Source organism: Papio anubis, chromosome 1 (genome assembly GCF_008728515.1).
Source record: "Papio anubis isolate 15944 chromosome 1, Panubis1.0, whole genome shotgun sequence".
Lineage (NCBI taxonomy): Eukaryota > Metazoa > Chordata > Mammalia > Primates > Cercopithecidae > Papio > Papio anubis.
The window spans coordinates 163,241,116-163,249,857 of NC_044976.1; positions in this window are offsets into that span (position 1 = coordinate 163,241,116).

Consider the following 8,742-nt stretch of genomic DNA (forward strand, 5'->3'; position numbering starts at 1 on the left):
TGTTCTTTGGCCATGAGGAGATGGCATCTTTGAGGCTAAAGTCACAAAACAGAAAGTATCCGAGAACATAGAAAGAGTATATGAGGACAGGGCTTATCCCAGGGAAAGGCTGTACTAAGTCTGACTCTTAGCACCTTCTCTTTGATGGCTTATCTCCCTTTTATTGACATTTCCTGAACATTTTCCAGGGTCATCAATGGGTAGCTCAACTGAATGTTCCCTCTTTCCCTTTCCCATATACCCATAAAAAAACAACTAGGTTAAGGGAGAATTTTGATCTGTCCTAAAAGATATAAAGGCTCATAAAAGGGTAGCCTGGGGGAAGGGTGAAAGGAAAGAGGAACACCTCCCGCTCCTTCCCTCCCTGAAAGAGTTTCTAGTGAGGGAGGTTATGGAAAGATGGTCATAGTCGAGCAATCTCAGTTCTCTATAAAGACAAGCTGGAAAACACCCTCTTCTCACCAGGATGTGAGACTTAGGTCTCACTTGACGAGCTAAGTCACCAAAGAGCAGCTCTTTCTCCAATTCAAGAGCATGGTGCCCAGTGGACTGCTTCAATGATACCTTAACAATGATTCTGGCACTGGGATGTCTCAATTTCATTTCACCTATAGGAACCATCTCTGAGTTTATGCAGTTTCATATTCTATTTCAAGCTTATGTTCTGAGTTCTTAGCTTTGATAGAGGTAGTAAAAAAGCAGAGAGAAGATAACTCCAGTAGCTAATGATGATGGACACCCACCAAAAGTTTGGATACCATGGTTCACCTCCAAACACTCCTACCACATAGAAACACTCCAAACTAACTGCAGAATATCCGGTATTTTCCTGAGAAAATCTATAAATGCTTTATTCTTAAACTTCTTAAGGCATTGATAATTTTCTGAAAACCTGAAAGGCTGAATTTGTTTCTTCAGTCTATGTAAGTGGTTCTCAAACTTTAAAACTCATAAAATTACTGCATACAGATTTTTATAAGCAAATGCAGGTAAATCAGACTTTACAGAGCTGCTAAGGGTTTTCACTTGTATCTTCACACAGGCAAGCTATAGACTTCAGAACCTAACATGGCTTCATAAGTTATAAGTTGACCCCAGGACTATCAGTAAGACTACCTGTAGCAGTTCCTATTATTTTCTTTACTTCAACCACTCCAAAAACTGGCATTCATAACTACCATTTATTGGGAATTTTCACTATGCCAGTTATTACAATAGACATCTTTTATTTATTATCTTTGATACTGACATAAAATTTTAAAGGTAGGTATAACTATAACCAATGAAGATGAAGAAACAGACTCAAGACAAAGTAAGCAACATTTTGAAGGTTATGTGTCTACAATGCAATGTAGTCAAATCCTAAACCCAAAGTGAACCCAACATGAGTGACTTTTCTCCGTGATGCACCACAGTAATGATTATCTGAGTAAAATCTTCAGGAAGAAGTCCCTCCTGTGATAACTGGCCCAGACTTGTAGTGTTTTCTGTTTATTTGCCTGATTAAAGAGATAAGTGGGCCTGAAAGCATAAGAACCGTATTTGTTAGAGGATTGTGTTTATAATTATACTGGCAATGATTAAGGCCTAAATATGGTTTATCCTGGAAAAGGCTTCATATGAACTTGAGAATACATATTTTTCTGTTGTTATGTAGAGTGCTTTGTATATATTTCATATAATCAATCGATTTATGGTATTCTTCAAGTCTTCTATTTCCTCATTGATCTTCTGCTGGTTGTTATATCCATTATTGAAAGTGAAGATGAAATTGAAGTCCCTAAGTATGATTGTAAACTCTATTTCTCCCTTTAGTTTTGTCAATTTTGCTTCACATGTTTTGGCATCCATTATTAGATATTTATGTGTTAATAATTGTTATATATTCCTTATGGATTATATTACTTATCAATATATATAGTATCCTTCTTTATCTCCTATAACCTTTTTTCCTTAAAATTTCTTTGATCCAATAATATTAAGCCACTCTGGATCTCTTTTTGTTACTACTTGCAATGGAATAGCTTATTCTATCATTTTACTTTCAACCTTTTTTGGTCTATAGATCTAGAGCAAGTCTCCAGTAGACAACATATAGATAGATCATGTTGTTTATATTTTCTGCAACATCTGCCTTTTAATTGGAGGATTTTAATATGTTTACATTTAAAGTAATTACTGAGAAGGAGGTACACACTTCTGCTATTTATCTATATATTTTCTGTATGTTTTATGTTATTTGTTCTTCATTTCATCCATTCTTCATCTCATCCATTTCAAATGTTTTTTATTTCTCATTTCTGTATAATTTTTAGTTATTTTCTTAGTTGTTACCTTAGGAATTAAAATTAATATCTTAAACTTATGGCAATCTAGTTTGACCAATACTAACTTAGTTTCAATTGTAAACATCCTGCTCCCATACATCTCCATGCCTTCCCCTTTACATAGTTACTGTCACAGAATGCATCTTTATACGCTGTATGCCCTTTAACATAGATTTATCTTGACTGATTAATGCTTTTGCTTTCTTTTAATCAAAGAGGAAGTAAAAGCATTCTAAACCCCCCCCCCCAAAAAAAAAAAACAAAGGTTAAAGCTTTTGGTGGTGCTCCTCACAGCCTTCTAGCAAGAACTGATTAGGTAGTTACATGGTCAACATGAACAAATGAAGTGTTTAACACGAAAAATCTTCACTGGCCCAGTAGGAATTTTCTTCTGTTTAACAGAACATAACATCACAAATGATTTTAGACTATAGGTCATTGACTTAGGGGAAAAACAACTGCACAATTCAGATGGTAATAGAAAAAACTTACTCAGTAATTGGTGCCATATAAAAGACAAGAAGGTTACACAATCATTTCTGGTATGATCTCAGCTTTATATAATGTCTAACAATAGCTAACATCCTTTAAACACCTATAACTTGTATTTACTATATAATATATTTTTCATATTTGATCCAATTTAATCTTCATGACATACCTTGACATACATACAGTTTTGTCTGTAACATTTCACAAATGAGGATAAAGCATTACCTCATGCATGAGATGGTCAGAGATGCCCTCTCTGAGTTAGAACACAATGCAGGGGAGGAAACAGGCTGTGTTGATATTAGAGAAAAGCATTGCTGCCAGAGAGAAGTCCACAAGTTTTAAGGCAGTGGCATGTCAGGTGTGTTGGAAAAAGAGCCAGGAGGCCAGAGTGACTTGAGTGGAACAAACAGTGGCAACCTTTGATGCCTTGGTAAGGATCTACCTAGCTGTTACCATAAGTGGGCTGGGCAATAATGATAAGACTTGAACAGAGGAATAACATTGTTTTGACTGTTTCAAAAAGAGTATCCTCACTACTACAATGAAAAAAGATTAAACTAGAACAATAATTAAAATAGAACACAGGTTAGAAGACTATGGAAAATCATCTACTCAAGAGATGATAGTGGCTTTGACCAGAGTGGTAACAAGAAGATGGTGAGAAATAAAATTCTGAATTTATTTTGAAGGAATAGTCAATAGGATTTTCTGAAGGACTGGGTATAAGGAACAAAAAACAGAATAACTTTAAGGTTTTCACTTTGAACAAGTGTATGAACAGAGTTACTATTTCCTGAAATTGGGGAAAACCGTGAGATGAGTCAATGTGTTGGTGCTCAGGAATTGAGACTGGGAAAGTTCAAGATGCCTTTCACATCTCCAAATGGATAAGAATCTGACATTCATGGGAAAGATACAAAATGGAGATTTAATTTATGAATCATCAGCACATACATTGCATTTGAACCCATGAGCCAGGATGAGATTACTCAGGGAGTAAATTTAGATTAAAAATGGGAGTGATCCATAGACTGTATCCTGGGCAACTTCAAAATTTGCAGACACTTCTCAAAAGAAGACATTTATGCAGCCAACAGACACATGAAAAATGCTCATCATCACTGCTTCACTGCTCATCTGAGAAATGCAAATCAAAACCACAATGAGATACCATCTCACACCAGTTAGAATGGCGATCATTAAAAAATCAGGAAACAACAGGTGCTGGAGAGGATGTGGAGAAACAGGAACACTTGTATACTGTTGGTGGGACTGTAAACTAGTTCAACCATTGTGGAAGACAGTGTGGTGATTCCTCAAGGATCTAGAACTAGAAATACCATTTGACCCAGCTATCCCATTTCTGGGTATATACCCAAAGAATTATAAATCACACTGCTATCAAGACACATGCACACGTATGTTTATTGTGGTGCTATTCACAATAGCAAAGACTTGGAACCAACCCAAATATCCTTCAATGATAGACTGGATTAAGAAAATGTGGCACAGATACACCATGGAATACTATGCAGCCATAAAAAAGGATGAGTTCATGCCCTTTGTAGGGACATGGATGCAGCTGGAAACCATCATTCTCAGCAAACTATCTCAGTAACAGAAAACCAAACACTGCTTGTTCTCACTCATAGGTGGGAATTGAACAATGAGAACACTTGGACACAGGAAGGGGAACATAACACACCAGGGCCTGTCATGGGATTGGGGGAGGGGGAGGGATAGCATTAGGAGATATACCTAATGTAAATGACGAGTTAATGGATGCAGCACACCAACATGGCACGTGTATACATATATAACAAACCTGCACGTTGTGCACATGTACCCTAGAACTTAAAGTATAATAATAATTAAAAAAAAAAAAAAAGAACCAGAAAAGTAGACTGAATGGGAGCAGCCAGAGATGTAGAAGGAAAATAAAAAATGTTGGTGTTCTGCAATGTATGTGAAAGAAGCCTTGCAAATGAATCAACTAGGAGTGGACACATTATATGGTATAACAGAAACTCCAGAGATGCTCACGCCTACCCTTCAAAACAACATTGTATATCTAGCATTACATATCCATTCTCTTGAATAAATACCCAGATACCTCAGTGGAACTTTTTGAAGTAAATTTGGTAGAACAGGGAGTAGAAAAAAAATATGCAATTAGACAAAAATCTCTGAACAACTTCCTTAGGATAGAACTGTATAGATTTCCCACAGAATCCATATCCCAAAAAGCAATATTAGTATTCACCAGAGATGGGGAAGCCATTAATTACTATAAAGGAAACACAAAATTGGCACCTAAAGTGACAGAATTCTCTCACTTTATGAAAATAATGAGGAAATATTGCCAGTTGAAGTGGAATCTCTCTATCACTTGCACAGTCCAACATTTCTATTACATTTGGAATGCCTCTTGTAATCCCTATAGTGTACATTTCATTATAGCTATTTTATAATGCTTCACGTTGAAGGCAATGATGGGAAGTCTTAATCAAGTTCATAATTACTAGCTATCCAGCATAGTTTAGGTATTTAGGTATTTTTTGTGGAATGCATAAATGGGTGGTAGGTTTTGCAGATACTGAGAAGAAAAATACACCGAATGAAGATGCAATGTGTTCTTCAAGAAAAGTATAAGAAAAATAGAAGTCTGCATAATCCAATACTGGGAACAGACAATGGTAGGATCTATCTGGAAAGTAAGCTGCATAACCTCAGAATAGTTAGGAATATTTTCTTTCAACTCTAAGCAGTTACTATATTTAACTAAAATATTTTCACCATTATTATTTTTTTACCACACTAATTGCTAAATACATCCCTGTTCCTTAGACAGAAGAAGTGTCCTGCCTTTCTTTTTTTTATTTTTATTTATTTATTTATTTATTTATTTTTTGAGACGGAGTCTCGCTCTGTAGCCCGGGCTGGAGTGCAGTGGCCGGATCTCAGCAGCTCACTGCAAGCTCCGCCTCCCAGGTTTACGCCATTCTCCTGCCTCAGCCTCCCGAGTAGCTGGGACTACAGGCGCCCGCCACCTCGCCCGGCTAGTTTTTTGTATTTTTTAGTAGAGACGGGGTTTCACGGTGTTCGCCAGGATGGTCTCGATCTCATGACCTCGTGATCCGCCCGTCTCGGCCTCCCAAAGTGCTGGGATTACAGGCTTGAGCCACCGCACCTGGCCGTGTCCTGCCTTTCAAAATGACAGTTTGAGATACAGCAGAATCCTCATTTAAGTTTCTCATAGCAAGTGGACTTATTTGTTGTCCTTCAGCTGAAAGAAGCAATGTAATTTTAAAAAATGATTTGTTGCCCACTATGTGCAAGGCACTGTTCCAGGGACAACCGCAAGCAAAGCACAATATTTATCCTCAAAGAACTCATAGTTTGTGAGTAAAAAAGCACAAGTGATGCTTGAGAAATGCCCTATGAGAGATATACATAAAGGATTTTGAGATGTATAAGCTAAAGAAGGAATCCAATAGGTCTGAGAGGATCTGGAAAGTTTCATCCTTTAAAGTAGACATTGGAAATGGATTTTGAATGATTTATTTTCTAGGCAAGCAAGAGTCAGACAGGTGTTCCGGAGATAAGGAAGAGTCTGAGTAAAGGCATAGAGACATGTTTCTGATATTGAAGAGGCAATAAATAGTACGGTGAATGGCTGGAGGAAAAGAGGGAGAAAATCAGAGGATGAGAGGCAAAAATAAGGAGAGTCATTTCTTCATTTAAAATGGAAACGAAAGAAAATAAATGTTCAATATTTGATGTATACTTATTTTATGTATAAGAAAATTTAAAATGAGATAAGAAAATTTAAAATGTTCAATATTTAATGTATGTTTCTTTTATGTATTACTGCTCAGCTAAAATGAGTAAGTGAAGTGAAGAAGGATACCATGCTCAGTAGACACACCCAGACCAAGTCTTAGCGTTTTGTTTAAAAGTTGAAGTTTGCAGTTTTGAGATACCTAGAAGTTCCAGGCCTCCAGAAAACCGGTATTTAATCTACTTTTCACTATTATTCAGACTCAAATGCTAAATCAATGTGAGCAAAAGAAGCAAGGATTATATGATGAGCTAAAATATACAGGAGCAATGACAGAATAGATAATAAGAGGAAGTCTGAGCAGAAATGAAACTTAAAAAAAAAGAGAAATCAAAAAAGTATATACTGAACACATGCTAAATTTATAATTACAGCTATTCAAAACATTCAAGGATAAGTTGTCAAGTTAAGGACACGCAAAAATAAGAGGTATATTTCACTGTGATCTTTTAACATTCAATATTCAACATTTTTCCAAATGGCACAGATTTTGTTTTTCAAGATTTTATTGTTGTTAGTAACTTTTTTATATTTTCACTGATAAAAGTGAAATATGAAGTAATTTAGGAGAGAGAATCAAAGAGCAGTGACCTAAACATACACTATACTGAGACTTACACTTCCTTTTCATAAAGCGACTGTGACTAACATCCATTTCTCTATCTTTTCTGAAAAAACAAATCCTTTGTACATTGTGAGATTTTTATAAAAATGTATAACTTAATTCTCAGTTTATCATTGAAACTTAAATAATAAAATAACACCAATAATATACAATAAGTAATAATATTGATAAATTGTGTTTCTTAGATACTAACACATAGAAACCATCAACATTGCCATTTCATTAACATAGAAACAAAACATGACTTATAGTGCTCACATTAGAAAGAAATCTTATTTTTATTTCTAGGTATATAAATATACAAAATAAAATAGAGTATAATAAATAGTAAGACCAGAACAAGTAGTACCAAATAAATGGAATAGGAAAAACGCTAGGTGTTAAAAATGTTAATTCCAATGAAGGAGACTTAGGTTAAGTCAAATTTCATTTTGTTTTGATATTTTTACCATTAATTATTCAAGCACATAGTATTTAAATTGATTGATATATTTAATAGTTTTACACAGAGTGAAATGTCAATTGGTATTCTTTGTTTTCTTCCATATTTTTTATCAGGAAAACAGGAGAAACCTGGAAGAAAATTTTCCTGGAAAGAAAGAGAGCATTGTTCAGCAGCAAGAACACTGACCATGAGATCAATTCAATTCTTCTATTCAGAAGCCACCTGACCTTGGGCCTGTCACTCAAGTTTTCTGAGCCACAGTGCCCTGACCACTCATCTTGCTTATTTTATAGGAGCTTTAGTTTCTTTACTGATAAAATTGGTGTGCTTTGTAATAATAACACCCATATGAGAATCAAATTAGTTAAACGTGGAAATACACATAATTGTAAATTATCATACCCAGTTTCTGGAACCGGGCTGATATTTTATTAGTGAATAGAAGAAGAAAAGCTTGTCCCATTGATGCTCAGTAATACAAAACATTTAAAGAATAAACTCAAAATCTTGGCTATAAGTAGAGTTTTTTAAAGTGTTATCCTTAAAATGTTTGAGTTTGTAAGTGAAAAGTCACATTAGGAATCAGCTTTGATTAAAACAAGGGAATAACTCTTATAGCAAGTAAACCATTAGTATGATAATAATCCATTGGATATATAATAAAGTTCAAATTTTCCAGCCAGGCTTTTACCTCTATCTATTGCTACACAGCCTACGTCTCTTCAACTTTACTTTCTCATTTGTTTTGCAATTTAGATTGTAAGAGTGTGTTCAGTATGGTTTTATCTCTGCAGAAGGCTCTGGCAGTTCAAACTCACATAAGTTTGGGACTGTGATTCCTTCTTTTTTTTTTTTTTTTTTTTTTTTCCATCCAGAGCCCAGATTGAGATGAGAAGCTTCTTCTTCGTCATCTTTCTCTGCTTCTGGGTAGGTATTTCTATCCCTCCTTTTCACTGAGAGAGTAATTTTTTGAGGGTCAGGAGAGGATGAAATTCATTCTCATTCCCCA